This window comes from Marmota marmota, unplaced genomic scaffold (assembly GCF_001458135.2).
Source record: "Marmota marmota marmota unplaced genomic scaffold, marMar, whole genome shotgun sequence".
NCBI lineage: Eukaryota > Metazoa > Chordata > Mammalia > Rodentia > Sciuridae > Marmota > Marmota marmota.
Window position 1 is genome coordinate 14,010,457 of NW_026000261.1, and position 23,178 is coordinate 14,033,634.

Below are 23,178 nucleotides of genomic sequence, written 5' to 3' on the forward strand. Positions count from 1 at the left end.
TCTCTCTCTCTCTCTCTCTCTCTCTCTCTCTCTCTCTCTCTCTCTCTCTCTTTCTTTCTTTCTTTCTTGTCAGGATCTCACTACATTGCTTACAACCTCACTACATTTCTGAGGCTGCATTTAAACTTGTAATCCTGCCTCAGCCTCCCTAGCTGCTGGGATTGTGAGTGTGGGACACCACAGCAACAAATTTATGGACTTATGATTGGCTTATTAAACTCAGAGATTGAAGACCTTGATTGATTTCTGCTGGAATCCCTCATTAACATAGTCCCCCCAAATTTCCTACACTGGGCCATCAACCAAGGCTTTAAAAACCCACAGATAAAATGCAGCCAGCAGTGCCATCACAAGGGCTGCCTTGTGAACTAGGAGACCCTTTCTCTACTTAAATAAATCTTACTGACCTACCCTCAGTTTGTCCATAGGTCTCATTCTTTGAATTCACAAAGGACCCACCCAACATCTCCATGTTACGATAACAGGAACTAATGAATTAATGAATAAACACATAAATTAATAAATGTTCTTAGGGAACCTTGAATAAGATGTAAAGTGGGACCACAAAAATGGGAAGTTACACATCATGTATATGTAAATGTTAAATATGCTGTACTGACATCTATATCTAAAAAAGGCATTCTGTTGATTTGTAATTTAAATTGAGTTTAGATAATCACGCAAATATTATAAAAATATCATTTCTCATTTGAGTGAAAATATGGTTTTGGATACTAGAGTGAAGCTGATAAATGGTATATTTGGAAGTAGATGACAAAGAAAAAATATTGAAGAGATATTTTTTGAAGATTTTCAAACTCTTAAGGATTACTGTTAAGAGCTTTTATCATTTTTTTAATCTGCTGTTTTTAGATATAGATGATAGTAGAGTATATTTTGACATATTATATGTAAATGGAGTATAACTTATTCTAATTAGTGTCTCATTCTTGTGGTTAAATATGATGTGGAGTTACACTCATAGTGTATTCATAATTCAGAAGAAAGTTTTGTTTGATTCATTCTACTCTTTCCTCTTTCCATCCCCCCGACCCTTGTTTTTATTCCTCTTTGTCTAAGGCAATGAAATTTGATCCTCCCTCCCAGCCATTGTTTAAGGTGATTTGTTCTCCTGCTTTTTCATGCTGTTTGTGTATCTACCCATCTAAAGTAGGGATCTGAGGCAGGAGAGTTTCTACCCTGTGGACTTATACTGTCTCTGATGGTTTCCAGTATCTCACCATTTAGAGGCAGACAAATAATAACAACAACCAATGTAAACAATATATAGCATTAATCCAAATAATTCTTCCTATGATATCTACAATGTTAATTATCACAATAAGCAGAAATGCTGTAATCAGTTAATACCCACAATAATAACTGTAAGTTTGCAAGAGTTTACAAACTAGACTGGTGGACAGGGAGAGAACAAAAGTGATGTGGGATATGATGATTATGAGGGAGAAAGAGGGAAAATAAAAATAAAAAATTAAAGGAAGAGTGAAACAGAGAATAATAGAGATTTGCTGTTACCAGAAGTAAAGAGACACAGAATAAAAAAAAGGATGAGAGAAATATATTATATAAAAATTTTAAAAATTAAAAATAAAAATATTAATAAAAGAATACAAAACAAAACTGAAATATACTAATCAAAGATACTAGTCCTTCAAATACTGATCATAAAAATAACTGGCTTTACAAATTATAGAAATGAAGAAAAATATTAACCTGTAAAAGTGTTCATAAACAATTCAGGGAAAAATTAAACAAATAAAAGAAAAAATGAAAATAAATTTAAATTAAAATCATTTTAATGTTATTTTTTGAAATGATAGGAAAAAATAATGAAACAGATTAAGTTAAAATTATCTTAATTTTCTTTCTTTTTTTTTTGAAAAGAAGGAAAAATGTATCACTTATATAGATCATGCAAACAAGCAGAGGTTTTCATTCTCATATCAGATAAAGTGTACTTCACCCACCTTGCTGAGAAGCTGCCTATCTGATTTTTTTGTTTCACACCTTGGAGCAGCCAGGCAAGTGACCCTCTCTATTCTGCCATCTAACAAACTTTTCCATGTTATTATTATTTTTATAGTGGGATTTGTTGAGCATTCTCTAGAAGGGAATGCCTTAGGAATTTGATTGTGGGTTAGGTATATAAAATGTGCTAAATTAAAAAAAAACTGTAAAGGACTTCATTTATTTCCTTTCTCTGCCATTTCCACTCATTATTTCCTTCCCTTCTTAGGGTACAAATAAATATACTAAAAAATAGTTTTTGTTTCATTCAGCATTTTTTTCTAGTTTGTGTGACTGTGTGTGTGTGTATGTGTGTTAAGTGTTAGTGTTGGTGGGTCATCATCAGCTTCTTCTGGTACTGTTTAAAACTTATTTGATTTTAAATCAAATTTTATGTCAATATATTTATATATTTAGCTGACTAAAAACTATACACTCCATGAAAACGTAACTAATTTATATTTTCCCCATTCAGAAAAAGAAGTTTTAATTATATTAAAACTCATTTCCAGATTGGAAACATGAGGTGAAAAATTGTTGAAATATCATGGAGTGATGAAATGTGATGGAGAAAATATTTGTCAGCAATGTACTGACAGTGTCCTCTCTATCTCAACTTCTCTATACTCAGATGTAGGGCTACTATATTGATCTAAGGCAAGAAGTGTTTTTAGCTGGAATATTAAACAAATAAAAGTATTTAAATGAAATCTAACAGCAATTCTATAAAATAAATATTCCCATTTTACAGTTGAGGAAAATGAAGTACTGGGAGGGTAACTAAATTGCCAACATTCATACAGGTAATAAATGACTATGCCTAGATTCAACCCTCAGAAATACAGCTCTATTTTTGAATAACCATCATTTTGAAATGAAGCTAAAGATGAAGGAGATTAATTAGTAAGACAATTGATTTTATTCCTTTCTTGTATATGGACTTTATGTAGGCTTTGTTCTCTGTCAAATTCTAAAAGTTACTTGTGCTTAAAAAAAGAACAGGGAAGCATGAGCAAATAAGACTTTTAATTTTACTTTAAAAAATTGCTCATTAGTGCTGGGGTTGTATCTCAGTGGTAGAGCACCTGCCTAACAAATGTGAGGCACTGGGTTCAATCCTAAGCACCACATAAAAATAAACTAAAGGTATTGTGCCCATATACAACTATATTTTTAGTTGTTCATTAACTCACAGAAATTCTATTTTATTTGTTCTTTGTAGTTATACATGACAGTAGAATGTATTTTGTTGGGGACCACAAATCAAGTCAAGATGGCACCTGGCAGTTTGCCAGGAGGAGTGGTTTGTGAGGCAATGCCACCGAGCCATTAAGATGGTGAGGATTCCTTATTGGCTGATTGCTGTATCTGGATGATGCTAATTGAGTCAAGCTGTGTGTAATCAAGTTGCTTGTCACCTCCCGGTTATTTTGCCCAGCCAGATTGCGGCAGTATTTTGCAAATCATACATTCATAGTGTATAACTTAGATTCTAATTAGGATCCTATTATTGTGGTTGTACATGATGCGGAGTTACCTTGGTCATATATTCAAATACAAGGCTAGGAATGTTATGTTAAATTAATTCTACTGTCCTTCCTATTCTCTTCCACCTCCCTTCCCTTTGTTCCCCTTTGCCTAATACAATGAATTTCTATTCTTCCCCTTCCCACCCTCCCTTGTTGTGGGTTAGTATTCACATGCCAGAAAGAACATTTGGCCTTTGGTTTTCTGAGATTGGCTTATTTCACTTAGCATAATATTCTCCAGTTCCATCCATTTACTGTCACATGCTATCTTGTCATTCTTCTTTATGGCTGAGTGATATTCTACTATGTATATACACTACATTTTCTTAATCCATTCATCCTTTGAAGTAGGTTGGTTCCATAGCTTGGCTATTGTGAGTTGAAGAGTTATAAACATTGATGTGGCTGGATCACTGTAATATGCTGATTTTAAATCCTTTGTGTATAAACTGAGGAGTGGGATAGCTTGATCAAATGGTGGTTCTATTCCAAGTTTTCTGAGGAATTTCCATATTGCTCTCCAGAGTGCTTGCTCCAATTTGCAGTGCCACCAGCAATGTTATGAGTGAACCTCTTTCCCCACATCCTCACCAACTTTTATTGTTATTTGTATTCTTTACAATTGCCATTCTGACTGAAGTGAGATGGAATCTCAGCTTAGTTTTATTTTGAATTTCTCTAATTATTAGAGAGGCTGAACATTTTTTAACATATTTTTTGAACACTTATATTTCTTCTTCTGAGAATTGCATGTTTATTTCCTTTGCCCATTTATTGATTGGGTTATTTGTTTTTTGTTTTTTTTTTGGGGGGGGGGGATTAAGTTTTCTGAGTTCTTTGTATAACCTGAAAATTAATGCTCTATCTGAGGTAAAATTGTAAATATTTTCTCCCATTCTGTAGGCTCTCTCCACATTTTTGATTGTTTCCTTTGCTTTGAAGAAGCTTTTCAATTTGATAACCATCCCATTTATAAATTATTGATTTTGCTTCTTGCACTTTAAGAGTCTTGTTGAGGAAGATGTTTTCTAAGTTGACATGATGAAGAATTGGGCCTACTTTTTTTCTTCTATGAAGCACAGGGTTTCTGGTATAATTCCTAGCTCCTTGCTACAGTTTGAGTTTTAATGGAGAAACAGTGACCTAGAGCTAGCACAGCACATTTATGTTATAGGTTTTACCACCAAAAGTTTATTTGTGGAAAAATTTCTGCAAAGAGGATAGGCTTGAAGGTTACATATCTTACAAGATATTATGGTTATCTTGTTATTGCTCAGAATTCCCTATCCCTAGCAACTGGTGTCTGAACTTCAACATAAGACTGTTATTGTTCCATATCTTTGTATAGAACTTCCTCAGGCAAAGCATTACCATAGTCTTGGGCAGTCTCATTCTGTATGTTTGCACAGAAAGTTCCCAGGGCAAAGTGCAGCCATAGCTCCAAGGTATTCAAATACCATGGTCTAAGTCATAGCTCTTCGCAAGCATCACTTGACAACACTTGCCAATAAATAATTTTAAAGTCAAAAATTAGTTATCTTTCTGTTATATTTTCTTAGTAGTGATCTCACATACTTTTAGATGCTCAATTGGGAATACTACGGTATGATGTCCCATCAGTGGTGTGGCAATACCATTTGACTGTGTATAAAAATGTATACAAAGTTTGTTAAGAATTAGATTTTCTGGACCCATATCCAGAAATTCTGATTGAGTACTTATTACTATAAATGAGGCCCAAGAATCTAAAATCAAAAAACTTTCTGAAAATTTTAATATAGGTAAACTTTGGAACTAATTTTGTGCAATTAATTTACATTAGGGTATAGTTTGCATGAAATGTAGAAATCTAATAAAAAGGTTTATCCCTCAGAGTGAGGTATACCACAATTTTTGTATTGTCTCAAATTTTCCTTTTTTTTTTTTTTTTTTTTTTNTTACCTTCTGAAGACCAGAAGATTGGAGACTCAGGAAGGGTCGATGTTTTGGTTTCAATCTGAAGACAAATAAACTATCTTTTCAAGTTTGAGAAGAGTGGGGCAAGAACACTTGTCTCTCATTCAGTGGAGGCTTAGACCTTTGGCTTGATTCAGGCCTTCAAATACTTGAATGAGTGTGACTTACATTGAGGTGGGTGATTTGCTCCACTAGGTCTACAGAATTAAATGTTAATTTAATTGAAAAACACCACAATAGAAACAAGGACCACAATTTATCAGTCAATCCATGACTATATAATTTTGACTCATAAAATTATTTATTACAAGATCAAACCTTGTGAATTTGTCACCTATATATACCTCCATAAATCATTTTTAATTTCCAAATAAAAATGTTATAATTCCATGTAACGGGTCATATTTATTCTATGAATACACAAATTGTGTTAACCCTTTTCTCACAAGAGAATAGAACGTCCATAAAACCCAGGAGTCATTTTTACATTTCATATGTGTGTGCATTTATAAATATATTCAGAAAATAGGAATAAATACTCATAATAGTTACAATGCTTATTTCTGCAACGTGTCATTTGGTCATATCTCCTGTAAATAAAAGTCTACTTCTACAAAGAAAAACACAGGACAAGATGGAGTCTTAGCTGAGTTCTACCACATTCTTAAAGAAGAAATAATGCAATCTTGCCAAATTAGTCCATGAAGGAGAAATGGAATGAACACTCCTCAATTCCTTCTATAAATCCAATATCACTCTGATACCTAAACCAGATAAAGACATATCAAAAAGGGGAAGAAAACTACAGACCAATATCCCTAATGTATACAAACATAGCAGTTCTTAAAATTTTAGCAATCCACATTCAGAAACAAATGAAAAGATTGTGTACCCTAATCAAGTTGATTTCATCTAAGGGATGCCCATTTGGTACAACATATGAAAATCAAATGCAATTCATTACATAAAAACAATAAAGGACAAAAGTCACATGATCATCACAACAGATATTGAAAAAGTCTTTGACATACTCCAGCATCCATTCATGTTAAATTTGTCTATGAAGAAACAAGGAATAAAAGGAACTTACCTCTGGCTGGGGTTCTGGCTCAGTGCTAGAGGGCTCGCCTAGGATGTGTGAGGCCCTGGGTTTCATCCTCAGCACCACATAAAAATAAATAAATAAAATAAAGTTATTGCACACAACTACAACTAAAAAAAAATTTAAAAGGAACTTAACTCAAAATCATAAATGACCAAATAAAAACAAACATCTGACCGATGGAGAAAATCAGAGAGCATTTTCTCTAAAAGAACAAAGCATTTTCTCTAAAAGAACAAAGATGTCCACTCTCAACTCTTATTTTTAACATAACTCTTGAAACTCTAATCAAAGCAATCAGGCAAGAGAAGGAGGTTAAAGGAATACAAATCTTTAGGCTGGTAACAAGGTCCTATACTTAAAAACCAAAAAACACACACCATATGTTTTTGAGAACTGATAAAAAAAAATCGGCACATTAGCAGAATGCAAGATCAACATATATCCTAGAAGCTTGGGAGGCTGAGGCAGGAGTACTGTGAGTTCAAAGCCAGGCTCAATATCTTGGTGAGGCCCAAAGCAACTCAGTGAGACTCTGTCTCTAAATAAAATATAAAAAGGGAATGGGAATGTGGCTCTGTGGTAAAGCATCCCTAACTTCAAGCCCTGGTACCAAATCAATCAATCAATCAATTAATGTCAATAATTTTTGTATATTTCAGTAATAAACTTGCTGAGAAAGAAAGAAATAAAAATTCCATTCAAAATAGCTCAAAAATAAATATAGCACTTGAGAGAAAATCTAACCAAGTAAGTGAAAGATTTCATCAGTAAAAATTATACAGCCCTGAAGAAAGAAATTGAGACACTCCCTAGAAGATGTAAAGAACTCCCTCATTTTTTCTGATAGAATTAATATTTTGAATATGGAAATATTACTGAAATAGATCTATAAAATCAGCATAATCCCCATCAACATACCAATGATATTTTTTATACAACTGGAACAAAACACTTTTAAAATTCATATGGAAAAATAAAAGACCCAGAATAGCTAAAGCAACCCTGAGCAAGAATTTCAAGAAAGGATGCATCACAATACCTGTTCTCAATCTATACTACAGAATAATAGAAATAAAAATAGCATAGTATTTAACATCAAAACAAATATGAAGACCAATCGAACAGAGTAGAAGTCATGGAGACAAACTCACATAGATACAGACATCTGATACTTGACAAAGGTGCCAAAAACATACATTGGAGAAAAGATAGACTTTTTTATCAAATGGTGTTGGGACAACAGTATATCCATATGACTAGATCCTTCTCACCTTGCATAAAAGTCATCTCAGATTGGATCAAGTACCTAATTAGAACAGAAGAAATACAACTTCTAGAAAAAAGCCCATGGTCAACACCATAACATATCGGCACAGGCACAATATCCTTAATAAGATGACTAAAATGCTCAAGAAGGAAAACCAGAAGTTAGTAAGAGGAATAGCATCAAGTTAAAAAGCTTTTGCACAGCAAAGGACCAAGAATGTGCAGAGAAAGCCCACAGGAGAAAAATCTTTGCCAGTTATAGGAGTTTAAAATTCAAAGTATATAAAGAACTCAAAAAAAACTTAGTACAGAAAAAAATGAATAATCTAATCAAAACATGGGATAATTAACTAGAATAAATATAATAGTAGGCATTGGTACAGTACTTGCCTAGCATGCATGAGGCCCTGTGTTCAATCCCCTGTACTGTAAAAAAGAAATACAAATGGCCAACAAATTGAATATGAAAACATATTCAATATATTTAGCAATCAGGGAAATGCAAATGAAAACTACACTGAGATTTTGAGATTCCATCTCACTCCAGTTAGAATGGAATTCATTAAGAATACAAAATTAATAAATGCTGTTGGGGATACAGGTAAAATGGAACTCCTATACATTCTTGATGGGACTGTAAATTAGTATGATCCACATGGAGATTAATATGATGATTCCTCACAAGAATACATATGTAAATCCCTATGACCCAGAGAGGCAACCCTCCATTAATTCAAAAGAAATAGTCAGTATATTATAGTGATACATGCATACACATGGTTATAACAGCACAATTCATAATAACCTAGTAATGGAACCAAACTAAGTATCCATCAACAGAAAAATGGAAAAAGAAAATGTGCTTCCAATTATAATACAGCGAGAGCAAGATCTCTGGGAAATGTACATTTATACACTTGACATAAGTTAAAGATGACCACACTATGATCTATGATAGCAAAAGTGTGATTTAAATTCTATCACTAGACCACTTCTTTTGGATTTAATAAAAATGAACCCAATCATTTAAAAATGGCCATTTTGGGAACAGGCCAGTATATAAAATATCTGCCACGTAAAATTTAACCCTTTACCTGTTTTTGCAGAGCTGGGATAAAACCCAAGGCCTGGGGCTGCCTAATGTTGTTGTGAAACCAAGGTATGCTTCCTATTGAGTGTGTGAGTTGTAAAAGTGTGATGTCAAGAATAAATGAAACTTGGCCAGTTTGTTTCTCTAGCAGTATATTTAATTTTAACCTAAGTAATTTTTTTAATTTTGTCTTAAAAATGTATACACCAGCAGTTTAGACAAAGCCTTAAGCAAATTGCATGTTAACTGTTCTCAATATTGAAGTAGAAGTTACCTAATTGCCAGCAGATAAATTCAGTTAAAAAGAATATATATTTAGACAGAGGTCAGGAAATTTCACCCATTAAATCCAGCCCACCACCTGTTTTTATATGACCTGTGAACTACAAATGGTCTTCATGTTTTTAAATGGTTAAAAAAGATATTTCATGAACACATGAAAATTATATGAATTGAATTTTAGTGTCTATAAATAAAGTTTCACTGGAACACACACACACACACATACAGACATAAAATAAAATGTGGCATATATACAATGGCATTTTACTCAGCAATAAATCTTGCCATTCACAGGAAGATGAGTAGAACAGGAAAACAATATGCTGAGATAAGGCAGACTAAGAAAGGCAAGGGATATATGATTTTTCTCATACATGGAAGAAAGAGAGAAAAAATGGAAAGAAACGGCATCTCATGAAAGTTGAAGAGATTAGTGGAAAAGGATATTTGGAGAGAAGAAGGGAGGGAAAGGGAATGTTTGGAGAATGCAACAAATTATGTACATTTATTAATATATCACAATGGGTTCCATTATTATGTATAATTAGAATGCATCAATACGAATTTTAATGAAAAAAAAGTCAATGTCTCAATCAAAGACAATCAGGCAGGAAAGAATTGTCTCTAATTTAGGGGAAGGTCAGACATTTTTATTTTATTCAGGCCTTTACCTAATAGAATACAACACTCACATATTATTGAAGGTAATAAGATTTATTCACTCTACTGATTAAAATATTAGCTTCATTCAAAAATACCTCACAGAAACTCCCATAGTTTTAACTGAGTGTGTTCCCTTTCGCAGTAAAGTACATACATTAAATTAACCATCACAAATGTGTAATATGGTTTAGATGCCATATACTAAGTGGAATAAAATAGTTTGTAGACATAAAATATAAGTTGATTTAATTTTTTTTGAAAATATAAGAACAAGAAAGTAAAATATTTTGTGAATTATTTTATTCAAGTGTTACTACAACTAACTTAGATAAGTGAAAGGAAACTTTTGTATATGTATGTGTGTGTGTGTGTGTGTGTGTATATATATATATATATATATATATATATATATATATATATACATACATATAATTATATGCATATATGTGTCAGTATTTGTGGGGGGTTTATATGTGTGTCAGTGTTTTAATTCCTGGTATTTGTAGTTACTTTTTGCTAAAAGAAACGATAAAGCGGTAAACAGCGGTGAAATAGAAAATATCAAGACATGGGTTGGGGATGTGGCTCAGTGGTAGAGTGCTTGCTTAGCACATGTGAGGCATTGGGTTCGATTCTCAGCACTACATAAAAAATAAATAAAATAAAGGCATTGTGTTCATCTATAACTAAAAATATTTTTCAAAAAGAAAGTACCAATATACAGTCATTGGTAATAAACTAGACCATTTTTGAATCTTTTGTAATGAACTAATTCAAAAGGAAACAATGTGCTTTGCCAATTTTTTTAAAAATTAATAAGTGCAGACATTTGCATAGAGAGAAATTTAATGTTTATCAAGGCAATTAAATATCCATAAGTATTCATTTCATGAAGGCATTATTGACTAATGAATAAGAGACAATCTGAAAAGAGTACAGAGAACATAAGTTAAGATTTATTTATTTTGCCAAGATGCTTTTTTTTCACAAATAACTGATTTTTATTTTCCAATGACAGGAATAACATATAGACAAGAGCATGTGTACTGGAAAATGCCTTTATCAAAGTGTGTTGTAAATAACTGATTCCACAGTGTTTTTAATTCCATTATCTAGAAAATAAGATCAAGCTAATTTTTGTACTCTAGGAGGTACTCATCTTGGAAATCACTTGTTAAGTAGCATATTATTGTACATTGCATTACTACATAAAATGAAGCAGATGTTATCTACAGATTTATCAATAAATTTAACTACAAATCAAAGATTTCTAAGCTCTATTTTTGCAAAATAATTCAAAAACTTCAAAGTCTCTTTAGGAAACACTGCAGGGGAATTCATTCTATTACACGGTTTTTATAAAGATTTAGAATTTATGAATTCTAAATTGGATTTGTATATTATAGCCTTTATTGACAGCAAAGATGAAGGATTTGATTTGATTTTCCTTTTTTCCCCTCCCTCACTGATACCTTCTGTTCCTTCCTTCATTACTTGTCATTTTTTAGACAATAACCTCTATGGATAAGTTATATTGCTAACTGTCAAGGGTCATTCAGGTATAGACTCTCTGACTGAGGGTTAAATATGAACAAATTGAATTAGGAAAAGTAATGTAAGCATTTAATATAGAACATCAGGTTTTTTCTTTATTGCTCTTATGTATTTGAATTTTGGGAATGTTATCCCATGATCTCATGCTCTTATTATTTGGATATCTTTGTGTCTCTTTTGGTTCTAATAATCTTAGCAAGATTATTGTGCTATTGAGATTTTTAAAAAATAACATTCAATATTGCTCATAAATTTATATTCTAGAATTCCTGAGTTTTGATTTTAAACTACAATTAATTAATTAGCTGCATTTTCAGTTTTTATTGAAGTCCTGTATTAATCTATATTGAGATGTCAGTAGATGCCTACTTTTTCAAACAAAAAATAAATCACATTAACTTTAAGGAAGTTACACTGTATAGAACATAAAATTGTGGTTTAAATGAATTTTATCCTTCCAATGCTTCTAGATAATGAGTCAAGAAACAATTGGGGTCATACATTCTTAGTCTATATTTCATTAATTATATTTTCACTTATGTAAGTGTTATTTATAACTATGTTTTAATTCATTATTAGAAGTAAACTCACAATAAGGTAATGATTTCATGAAGTGTAAATAGGTCTTCCTATTATTTTATTAAAGAAAAAAGTGACTTAATCTTAAGAATATATTTTACTTTAATAAATGCAATCAAATTATTATTTAACATGCAATTGATAGAAAATTATTAATGGGATATTTAAATTTTTTTATATTAAGCCTATAAACCCCACATATATTTTATACTTATAGCACATCTCAATTAGAACTAGCGTTCAAAAATCACACATGCATAATTAGCTACCATAATGGAAAGTATTAGTGTATATAGTGCAAAGGAGTAAGGGAACAAAAAGTGGCAAAGACGTTTCACAGAAATTCTACATTTCAAAAGCTATAATTACAGCTGAGGCTATGACTCAGTGGCAGAGGTCTTGCCTAGCCTCAGTGAGGCACTGAGTTCAATCCTTAGCATCACGTAAAAAAAGATAAACAAAATAAAGGCAAGCTGTTCATCTACAAACTACATTTTTTTAAAAAAAGCTATAATTCTCAGATTCATATAAAGGAATCAGTTTATACATTTAGTTTAAAAATATAGGCATCTCATAAGAAAAGCCAAACTTTACGTGAAAATTTCTTGTGCTCGTTATTTTAGTAAACATAATATTTTTGACAGCTTTTGAGTTATTCCAAACTTCTGGGCAATATAGTATCTGGTAACTATGACCTCAATTTTGTAATTATCTTTCCCGGATTTTCTCAGTTTGAATATTCCCTAAAAGTGATCGTGAGTTGAAGATTGGAATACAAACCATTTATTTGGGCTCTCCCGAAACACCAATAAGGGACTAAGTGAGATAAGGAAGAAAATGAATCAGATCAAGTGTATTATGACTGTTGGTGGTGAGAAGTTCAATAATTGTCAATATTGTATACACACCATGATGCTTTATCTTGGGAGAAGTGAATGAATGGTGAGGATTCAGGGCTATTTAGACATCTATCTCAGTTTTTGAATGATGGCTATTCCTATGGCATTATATTTTTAGCACTGCCAGTTTATTAAGATTCTTCCTAAAACAGCTGTACTTCTACAGAGAGAACAAAAATTTAGATAACTGTTATTTAATACCTTTGTCAGAGGCAAAATTATGTGATGTTTGACTCTTCATCTCAAGAGGTATTTGTTGGTAGTGATATTTTAGCTTAACATGCCATCAAATTCAACAAAAGATAATACCTAACATTCTAATATATAATTGAAAGTACATTGATTTGAAATTATTGCTAGTCCAAATACAAATCCACATGTTTTACAGCACAATTATTCTTGAACATGTGCCTCATTGCATTATCCCTTAAATTGCCTTTTATCTATTACAATAAGCATATGCGGTTTATTTTTCTACTGGGAAGAAAGTATCTATTAATCCTGAATTTAAGCATTTTCATTGAGAATCAATGATGGATTTCAGGAATATTGGGCCCATAACTGTTGCCCTGTTCTCCAACAACTTTTAATACATGTGCTAATATGAACCTTTTTTCTTAAAATTGCTTTCCCTTGAAAACAGGTGCTATCATTTGACATTTGATTACTTAAAATCTATTTCACAGCACTCGTCTACAGGTTTGCAGTAGTTGCTTGTGGCATTTCTTGTTGCTCTGATGATCCAGTTGTGATTCCTGTGATGTTTTGCCATCTGTCTGTGCCAAATTCATTTACCCTCATCCCATACAAAATGGTCTCCTTGGCTCTGGGAAAATTTAACTAAGTTAGTGACTCTTCTCTGAATTCAGAAGGATTATAATAGTGATTGGCAAAACTCCACTGCTGAGAGCCCTCCCAAGTGAGTCTAAGACTATTGAATTTAAAAAAAAAAATCTCTTAAAAATATAAAATTTAGGGTTGCAGTGTTGCCTCCAATGTACACACTTTATAAATAGGAATTTCCCCTGGCAGTATACATAGACTTGGTATTCAAGTACCAATGCAGAAAGAGATTTGCTAGTTTCCAAGTACTCCTAGTGAATCAAAATCATGGAGTACACTAGCTGTTTCTATATTTCTCTGTGTTTCCTCAAAGATAAATACTATAAGCAGAGTGGAATGTGATACTCTTACTTATCAATAAATCAATAGCTCCCTGTTATTTCCGTTTAAGAATTATTATTTTATGCCTCCAATAGATAACTTGAGAACTTCATTTATGATTTTGGTTTTTGATTTATCTGGATTGCTTTTTCAAATAGATATATAACTTTGAAAATAGGATTTAGTTAAGAATGTTTCAGAGATTATTAAAACCCTGTTTGTCAACTATCTAATAACCTGCTTGCCAAAGATTTATTTATTCCAATATAATTTAAAACTTACTAGAATTATTTTCTCTTTCATTCTGGGGTAGGTATATGATCTAGTAGCATATTGCCTGAACCTGTCGAAGTTTCCTCCCTAATTACATATGTGTGTGTATATATAAGCATATATATATATACATGCGTACACACACGTATATATCTCTCTTCAGAAAAACATTTTATATTTTTTCATTATTATATACTGGAAGGTGTCTAAGAAGCATATTTATTGTAGAGTAATTTTACTGCCCCATTGCAATACATTTTTCTTTCAGTAATAAGGCAAGTAAGTTAAGCACATTTTCAGGTAATTATTTTCTGACAGACTACGCTGGCAACCATAAGTTTCCCCCAAAGAAACTGTCCTCCAGGGTAATGTTCTTATCTAGGTCCTCAAGATATTTTCAGGACTGACAGCATGTTCTCAGGAATAAATATCTCATTCAAGTAAGGCATGCTTGACCTTGCGAAGCAGCTGGGGATTTAGAACATCGAGCCATGTGACTTCCCAAAGGCCACAATCAATCTATTGCTGACTACAGTGTTGACTCTGTATCATTTCAAGTTTGGACAAAAAAAGAGGCAGAAGTAGCTTTTGACTTAGTTGATTTAGTTAGAAGGGCCCCTGAAGACCAGTTTGGATGGCAGGGAAGTTAACCCACAGGCTCTCTGTTAGGGATGATTTAATTAAGTCGCTTCAGTTGGCATCTACATAATGAAAAGTGAATTCTGTCAAATTGCAGGGAAGCATGTTACATTCAAACCCTGCTCCTTACTCTTTATTACTACCTGGAAAAATATTTCTATTTACCTTATTTTAGATTATTTTCAGATCACTTCTCAGGTATCTTTCTTCCTTATTTGTTCCTTTCAAGTTTTGTGTATTTTTTTATTTTATGATGGTAGGTTTTCAGGCAGCTAAAATAAATAAAAATGATAGCATGGAGAAATATTAATATTTGGTTGATTAATATGTGTAAGACACAAAGATTATACGTAGGTGTGTGTGTGTGTGTGTGTGTGTGCATATATATGTAAATTGGTATAGTATATATGGGATTGACATGTACATATATGTACATATGTTTTATGTATGCACATAAAATATGAACATAAAACTGTCTTATACTAATCCAATGAGTTAATCTACCATTTATATTTTACAGATAAGTAAACTGAGTTTTAGAAGCTCCAAAGTAAAATTTCAAGGTTATAGACACAACAAAAGGTAGATTTAAGTTTTCAAATTTAGTCTTTTTTTTTTTTTAATTCATGATTATCCCAAGACTCTGTACTACTACCCTTCAGCTTAGCTTGGGAAAAAACTACAATGTCAGGTGAGTTGTCTCTTTGTCATGTTTCATCAATTTGAGTTCCCTCGTCCAACAACCATTTATTTTTGCCACCAATGTTTCATGGCTATCAGAGATGCTGATACAAAATGGGACTTTCTTTGTCCTCAACCTTTTTATGAAAGCTGAAATTCAGTGTGAGATATCAATTATGATCATCATTAGCATTTATGGGTTCAGCTATGTCTTATTTCATTTATTGATCCAAACCAAGCCATTATTTTTTCTCAGGGAGTCATAAGCACAATCTAAGTCATTAAGGTTTCTGCTCTTGTCTCCTTAAGCCAGAATTTTCCATCAGGCTACTCAATTTCTCTTCGTCTTTTTGTCCCAGTTTGCTTTCTTCTGTGACATTCTTCAGTTTAGTTTCTTTTCTTGCCTTGATATTCTTGGGATTGGTGCTCAAAACCTTTCTACTTTCAGATACAGAAGCACACAAATCTGAATGGTTTTATTTGCCTTATTTATCCTTCTTAGAGAGGTAGACAGAATAACAAAATAATGAATGTTTCATTACCTGTTCTTAAAATACCAATAAATTTACTTTTTTTTTGTATTTCAGAAGAATTCCTGGATTCAGTATCTTCTTACTTGGATAGCAATATACTCAGATTCTTTCATACTACATTTCTTCTCCATTGAAGTATTTATTTCACTTTCCTATACAATACCTACAATTGTATGTGTCTGTGACTATATGTTATAAATTCTTTATAGGCAGGAACACTGTCTAATCCATCATAGCCCTTACGTCTTCTGCACCTAGCATACGGCCAATGAGCAGACATTTAGTAAAGATGGTTGGTGCAAATCCTTTTCTTAACTAATTTACATATTCACTATTCTTTGGAGACATATGGCAACCCAAATTCGACAAGGGCTCTGGCCTCATGGGGTTTATAACCTTCAAGTTTTTTCAGAAAGGGTAGACAGAAGAAAGGGGGAAGGCAAGGAAGAAATAATTAACATTACATGAGTGACTATAGAGTGTGAAATGTTAGCTGATGTGTGCTAGCCCATTTAATCTTTCAGCAATACTACATTACAAAAGAAGTAAATAAACTTTTCTTACTAGTTGTGTTATTTGATAATATAAACATAAAACTAAGTCAAACTATTAACAAGGATTGAAGAAACTTCTTTCACCCTCCAAATTCCAGTGGAAGGGCCTACTAGGAGATACAAATAGTCCCTGCATAGCTACCAGAATGAGAACTTAATTCTTGGTGCTTAGACCACTTTCTTGAACTGAAAGATTATTTCTATTATCTTTCCTCTCCACAAATTTTTAAACTTTAGAAGTAGGCTTGGTCAAGATTGTTTTGGGAGGAAGACCACCTCCGGAATGAATATATATATTCATTTGACCCATGTTGTTGAAATAACTCTTTTGCCACATGCTTGAAGTCAGGCTCATCTCTTGGCTGCAAGTGGAGTTGTAAACACTGACTCTGAAAGGTGCCCTCCTTTGCAAATGAGACAGAACTTACTTTAAAGAAGGTAATGAATGTGTCAGGTTAACACAATTGGCAGCAGTGTGATTAAATTTGGGAGGCAGAGAGTCTCAAACCAGGCCTGATGGAAAGTATAATACCATGTTGTGCTAAAGGTCTTTTAGCAATTAGAGAGACAAGATGACTAGGATCTGTTTACAGATAAAAAGAGATCAACATGGAGTCTTAGGACTTTGATCACAGAATCTTAATGAGCCAAATATTGATTTGGTTTATAAGCAATCACAAGAACCCAAACTGTGCTTAAGTAGAGTAGATGGGAAGAGATGAATAAGCTACTTGCTTGATTCCAAAGAGAAGGTAAATAATATATGCTACTGAAATATAAACTATAAGGCATTACTGANTTTTCTTTTTTTTTTTTTTTTTTTTTTTGTACTGGGTATTGAACCCAGGGGTGTTTCACCACTGAGCAACATCGCCAGCCCTTTTTATTTTTATTTTGACACACAGTCTCTCTAAGTTGCTTGGGGCCTTGTTAAATTGATGAGGCTGGCTTTGAACTTCTGATCCTCCTGCCTCAGTCTCCTGAGGAACAGAAATAACAGAAATGTGCCAGCAGGTATGAAAATAAAATTTCCTATTTAAATCCCCCATATATCTATTATTTCAAAATGTAACACTGTAATTTTTATTTTGTTATTTCAATCCATTGAGAAATTGCTGTATTCTTTTTTCATATCCACCTTAAAATTATTTATTTATTCATTTGTTTGTTTGATAACCTTTCAAATTCCCTTTCATTCTTTAAATGGTTTAAGAGAATAGACTTTAGAGCCTGTCTTAGTTGGAATTTGATCTCTATTAGCTAGTTGTGCAACCATGGGCAGTTTTTTTAACCTTTCTATGCTTGCATTTTATCATTTTATACTGAAGATAATAACAGTACCTAACTTATACTTTTCTTTTGACATTAATTTATATAATATTTTTTCAATTAAGATTTCCAATAAATATTATCTTTCACATGGTACCTATGAATATCATCATCCTCATCATTACAGTATGATTCCCTACTATTGCTATGACCAGCACGGTGAGAGCACATTTCTCTGAGTGCACGCAGTGGGTGGAAAATAAGAAATTACTTGAAATAAAGACAAAAACTTAATTATAGGTGAAAAACAGGACTTGGTGAGTATATCAGTCCTGATGGGGTCTGATCCAACAATGAGCAAGGTTCTTGGTGTTTATTAAATAAGTTTTAAACATCAAAGGGATTCACTGTGAAAAGGCTTTTGAGGTATGCAGGAGAAGTTTTGAGCAAAACAGCTTAGTTGGGGGCTTATCAGTTTTCACCAGTCTCTTCTACCTCAGGACAGCTGGAATTTGAATTCAAGGCTTTTGAAGTAATAAATTCCATGACAAGCATGGAATTGTCCCTATCAACAAGAGTTACCTGCAAATGGGTGTTTACCTTGGTGCCTTTGAACCTAAGGATTCCCTGGAGAGGGTCTCATAATTACATAATTCAAAGTAATGATTTATTTGCAGCTCTTGACACCCTACAGATCTGGTTCTTGTCTATTCTTTCTAAGGTATCTCATTCCTGTTTCTAAAATTCAAATCAATAAATATGGAGGTTAAAGAGTCTGAAACTCAAACTCAATACATTGTCCATTAAGATTTTATATAAAAGAGTGTGAAATATTTTTGTGGTTTAACAAATAAGTATTATAGATTAGACACTCATGTAGCAACAACCTGTATACTTCTTGAGTGTTTCCTGATATGAGTATTAATTCCATGAATGTGCTTGGGTAAGATTCCTGTTTATACATTCAAGAGTTATCTCTACTGTATATAATTAGTGAAACTGCTGAGTAATAAGTTGCAAAGATATTTTGATTCAATGTGTATCAATATTTCTAATGAAAATCACCATGATTTATATGAATTTTACTAAGTTTAATCTTCTACCAGCAGAATAATCTACCGAATCCCTACCATTATTTAGTTGTCTCCTTGTTCAAAATATTAGCTATGTACTGTTTCTTGATAATAGTTTCCTTTAACCTTCCCTCATTACTAATGAGGTTTTGTATCTTCTTATATGTTACTTGTTATTTAGATAGGACCATTTTAATGTATCTGTACCAGAAATCATTCCATTTTAAGAAGAAAGTATCTATCCTTATTTAAGAAGGAGGATATGTATGTGTGTGCTTTAATATGCCATGCACAAATGTTATTTAGCAAATCTTTCCTTATACTAAAGTTACAAAAATATTTTCCTATATTATCTTCTAAAGCATTATAATTTACCTTTTTCTCTATAATTGTCAAACATACTTTTAGTTCAGTTTTTGTACCATGTAAAGAAAGGGTCTAATTTTCTCCCCCTACCTCCTTATGGATAACTAATTGTGCACACAAATTTCATAAAAAATCATCATCCTCCTCTCTGATCTTTAATGCCACATTATTGAACCAAGCATTTGTAAAAATACATGTCTGTTTTATTAGTCCTGAAATCTATTGTATTTATCCATATTCTACCCCTATATCATCTTCATATTTTCTTAGTAATTCTAGATTTTAAATATATTTCCAATAAATTTATACTTGTTTAAATTTTATCAAATAATCTGTTCTATGATAACAATGAATGAATTTAATTCATTGTTGAGAATAGAAACACAATTCTTGATATTATAAAGCAATGTAATTTACATGTAGAGATGAGATTGTTATCTAAAAATTATAATGTTTAATTAATTCCATACTTTTTCAGTTGATTATTACTAACATCTATGTAAACTATATTATTTTAATAAATTGTAATATTTATCACCTTTTATTTCTTAACTGTATTTATTTTTGCTCTCTTTTTATACTAGGCTAGGATAAATTTAGGGTAATTTATAGATAATAGGTGTGGAAGTAATGGATAAGTTATTCTATGCCTTTATCTCATAGTAAACCATCAATATTCACTATTAATACATCTTCAATACAATTCTATATTGCTAAACTATTATTATTATATATTGAAATTTATAAAAACAGTTTCTATATCTAGTGAAATGACTAGATTTTTCTCCTTTAATCTTTTAATGCTATGAGAATACCATGAGAATACTATGAAAATTTCTGATGCTACAGCAGCACATTCCATTCTTGATATAAGACAGATGTGGTGATGATGTAGAACCTTCTTTTTTATTTGAATTACTGAATTTTGTTTTAATAATTTTTTAAACATTCTGCATTACACTCAGAAATAATAATATTATATATTAATTGTCCATTTTCTTAATGTCCTTGCTAGCTTTTGGTATTAAAGAAAGATTAACTTCATGAAAGGAAGTTGATAAATACTTTTTTTTTAATTCCATGTTTGAATCACTGCATGATTTTCTTGAATATTGTAAGAATCAATTTAAGATTAGAATTGTTCATTTATCACAAGTAGAAATCTATGACTTTTAAGATTTTTTAAGATTTTTTTTTGTAATTGTTATGTTATGTTAAGGATTGAAGCCAGTGCCTCACACGTGCTAGGCAAGTGCTCTGCTGCTGTGCCTCATCCCCAGGCCTGAATTTTATGATTTTTTTAAAAATTTGGAATATTTTTTGGTGCTTTTGTCTCTATTGGCAGTTTGATAACTTCTAATTTATTCTTAAACAAGTTTTAGTAACTCATATTTCTAGCCATTTTGTTTTCATTTTTATATGAGTTTTTAAATAAATTAATCTATGTGATAATTTGTTATGCATACCAAGTCAGAGACATCTGCTACAACTCACTCTTTTTTAAAGTTGTGACTATTAGGGGACACTACATAATGTATAATACATGTATACATTGTATAATGTTGAAATCAAATCAAACATTTTCATCTCTTCAAGCATTTATCATTTTCTTATGATAAAAATTTTCAAAATTATTTTTTTCCTTTCTCAAATGTTTTGTCCTTTAATATTTATAGTAACCATACTATGCAATGATACCCCAGAGCTTATTGGTTTCTATCTAATTGTAACTTACCCCGCATTGATTGACTTTTTAAATATATTTTACTTTTTATTGGTTTTTCTTAGTTACACATGATAGTAGAATACTTTTTGATAAAATTATACTAGCTTGGGATATATCTTGTTTAAATTAGGACCCCATTCTTGTGGGTGGGCATGATGGTGGGATTCACTTAGGTATTTGCATAAGTGTACGTAGAAAAATTATGTTTGATTTATTTTAACATATTTTCCATTTCTATCCCTCCTCCCTTCCGTTCATTCTCCTTGATCCAATTTTTGCCATCTCTTCCATCCCTTCTTGGTCCCTGGTCTCTGTTAAATATAATTCTATTCAAATGTTCTAAGAGATCAGCTTTTTTAAGTTTCAGGCTTCATATACTAGTGCAATCACATTGTACTTATATTTCTGTGCCTGAGTTATTTAAGGTAACATAAGTATCTCTAGTTTAACTTTCATATTGCATATGGGATGTTTTCACTCTTTTTGTTGGCTGTATAATATTCAAATATATATATGTACTACATTTTCTTTTATTTATTTATTTTTGGTACCCAGGATTGAAACCAGGGGCACTTACGCACTGATACACATCCCCAGCCCTTTTTAAAAATATATTTTATGGAAAGATAGAGTCTTGCTGAGTTGCTTAGTGCCTTGTTAGAATATCTTTAATTTAAATTTAATTTAATGTACGTTTTTTGCCTTGTATTAAGATAGTTACACTAGATTAATTTTTATTTGCATTATTTGGCCTAATTATGTCATTATTTTGCTTTCAATTTACCTGAGTTCTCATATTTTAAGTGTCATTTCTTTGAAAAGCATATAGTCAGATTTTGTTTTATTGTTTCTGGATGACAAATTTACCTTGACTTGGAGTACTTGTTGTTTTTCTGTTTGATACAATTTGCATTTTTATGTTCAGACACTATCATATGCTTTTGTTTATTCAACAATCAGTATGTACATTTTCCTCAACTTCTGCTTATTTTAAGTACAATATATTTTCTTTTTCAATTCAATTTCTACTGATTTTTATATTAAAAACAATATTTGAATTCATTGGTTACCATAAACATTACAGTATTATGGCATGCATAATATATGGCATTGATTTACCAATGATTTAAATTGAATAAGTCTTTTTTGCTCAAATATTTGTATTTGGGCCATCTAAAATTTTGTTTCCTAACTTGAGTTGGCCCTGGAATTTTTGTTTTACACTTTACTCTGAAATATTGTGTAAACATAAGCAAGACATAAGCAGCACAGCTAGATGCCTATCATAGATAACAGTTTAATATATCTCTTTCATTGTAAGTTCTTTTTTCCATCTCTTATTTAACATTTTATTTATTTTAGAATGATGGTGATATTGGCAAACTTGTCTTACAAATTACTGAAAATGGAAGTCCTATAACAATATTTCATCTGCTATTTTTAATGTCTAATATTAAAAGTCACAGTTTTCCTCTAACAAATGACCTCTGTGATAGCCTTAATTTGAAAGGTGCTTTAGCATCCTGCAGTACATAAAAAGTACATTATGCACTATATATTTTTATTTGTGCCCACATAGACCTAAATGTTTCTTTCAGGTAAAGAAACAAACAAAAAATGTTTCAGCTGACATTCAGTAATATACTATTTAATAATGTGTCCTCTGATGGGTTCCAAAGACACAATCCAAAGGCATTGCACTTACTAATCAGAAGACAGATTGTTTTATTTATTGATCAGATAAATTAATTATAAGCTTAAGAATGGATGAATTGCTGGATTTGATTTATCCTTTATTTGAGTTTCAGGTAAAAAGGAAATATTAGCAATATTGATTAGAAGATCTTGAAGGAGATATAAGTGAAAGAAAAATAATCACTAGTCATTACTTCAGTGATGAAATCAACTAAGAAATCAAAAGTTTTGAGTGGCAAACTATCAAAAGACCA